At 39.5% G+C, this 2,216-nt stretch overlaps 1 non-coding gene across 1 annotated transcript; it reads left to right on the top strand.

Annotated features, from left to right (window-relative positions):
• The first annotated feature begins 1,689 nt into the window (after window positions 1-1,689).
• LOC117926226 lies at window positions 1,690-1,796 on the top strand. The gene has a single exon (XR_004653086.1). It is a non-coding gene; the product is annotated as a small nucleolar RNA R71 (small nucleolar RNA).
• The last annotated feature ends 420 nt before the right edge of the window (window positions 1,797-2,216 follow it).

Below are 2,216 nucleotides of genomic sequence, written 5' to 3'. Positions count from 1 at the left end.
GGAGAAATTCACCTTGCGAAAATGCCAAATTTCCTCTGTTTCTCCACGCACGCACCACCGACTTCCCAGATATTTTTAGCTTGATATTTTCTCATGTAAATTCCTTTTGTAACCTTGTATTCAGCCATCATAAGGCTTTATCTTGTAATTTTGATATATATAGAGGTGCACAACACCTCCAGAAAGGGAGGATTGGAATAGAGAAGGATTTGGGGGAGATCGATCCTCTATACATGAACTTAGTAATATATAAAGCTCTTTTTTCTCTCTTCTCCTGTTCTTCCCCATTTCTATTTTCTTAGTAGCCAAACAGCCTCTGAGGACTTTTCCTCAGAGGATGATTGGCTAAAACCTTTAATTTTCTCAAAGTATGGATGTTATGTGATGGTTTGGATGCAATCCCATGGAAATTTCTCGCACCCGGAAGGTAAGGTAGTCGTTTTTCATTAATGGTTCATTAATGTAAAATTTGGTTTTTATTTCCTTTGGACAACTTCCAACGGCCAATACTTGATAAGCTTTTGGATTTCTATCCATTAGTTATCTCCTACGAGCTATTGGAAGGTTTTCAATTCCAAGTTTTGCATTAATCCATTAGAACCAATTTCAATGGCCATTGAAAGGTGAGTTTATCACCTGGAATGACTTTGAGTTGCCAATATTTGGTAAGCTTTTGGCTTTAGACCATTAGTTATCTCTTACGAGCCATTCAAAGGAAGTCTAAGGTGAATAACCATTGATGAAATTCACTACCATCTGTTTTGCCATTTTAAAGGATTAAAACTTGATTTGCTAAATCCATACCGGTTCGGGAAGCAAGCATCACCATAGTTGCAACCCCAACGCGAGGAGCCTATCTTGAGATTTCCAATTTGCATAAGAGCCAGAGCATAGCTATCCTATCTTTGAGAAACTAGTTTTTACACCCTTTCATTTTAGTCTTTAATGTTAGCTTAAGTTAGTTTAAATCTCTTTAAAACATTTTCATCTTCTTTTAAAGCTAACATCCATAATAAAATCACCTATTTTCCTAATTTGAATATCACTTGTGTTTGCAAAAACCCTTCCCAGTGAACGATCCTAGAACCACTATGCTATAGTAGCTTGGCTACTTTAGTAATAGTATTTAAGGTATAAATTTTGTTGATACGCCTTTAAAGCTAAGCTACCATGAGTCGCATCACTCTAGCTTGAATTATAGGTGTTTCCATAAGGTGCATTGTTGTTGGGCCTAAATTGCCCCACAACATTGGCTTGATCACCTAGCATCTCCCTCACAGCTGGGATGGTTGGGCACTCATCTACCACATGATCACATGGTTGGCAAATGGTGCATGGAATGACATGGGCTTGTGTCTCGGAAATGGCTTGGACTTCATGCATTTTTTTCAACTCAAGTTCTTCCAACCTCCTTGCCATTGTTGCCACCTTAGCTTTCATGTCCATGTCCTCACTTAACATGTACATTCCACCCTTTGGATTTTGGCTTGGTTGAGAGGGAAACTTTCCTTTTTTTCTCTTGATTTGGGCTCATCCCATCCTCTTGATACCTCAGATACATAACTTAAAAAGTCCATGGCTTCTTCCAGATTCTTACTCATAAAATCTCCTCCATACATGGTTTCAAGAATTTGCTTCATGGAGGAAGACATCCCATCATAAAAATAGCTCACCAAGAGCCATGTAGCAAAGCCATGATGAGGACAAGCATTGATGGCCTCCATATACCTTTCCCAACATTCATAGAACTTCTCATTTTCTTTTGCAGAAAAGTTTGAGATTTGTCTCTTCAACCCATTGGTCCTATGGGTGGGGAAAAATTTCTTCAAAAATTCGGCCTGAAGATCAACCCAATTCCTTATGCTCCTTGGCCTTAAAGAGTTAAGCCATATTTTTGCCTTGTCCTTCAAAGTAAAAGGGAATAGCTTGAGTCTCATCAAGTCTATTGAAGCTCCTCCCTCTCTAAAAGTATTGCACACCTCCTCAAACTCCTTGATGTGGGCATATGGGTTCTCACTCTCCATTCCATGGAAATTTGGTAGGAAGGGCACAATATGGGCCCTTATAATCAGCTGCTCAAGAGGAGGTACGATGCATGAGGGTGCACTCATCCTTGGTGGGTGCATTCTATCCCTCATGGATAGATATGCATTTGGATTACCCCCTTGACCGTGTTGAGAATTTTGATCCTCTTGTGGACAGTCCATGATGTTTAC

The sequence above is a fragment of the Vitis riparia genome, chromosome 1, assembly GCF_004353265.1.
Source record: "Vitis riparia cultivar Riparia Gloire de Montpellier isolate 1030 chromosome 1, EGFV_Vit.rip_1.0, whole genome shotgun sequence".
In the NCBI taxonomy this organism is placed as follows: Eukaryota; Viridiplantae; Streptophyta; class Magnoliopsida; order Vitales; family Vitaceae; genus Vitis; species Vitis riparia.
Note: the sequence above shows the minus strand (reverse complement) of the source record. Positions and strands in the feature narration are given on the sequence as shown.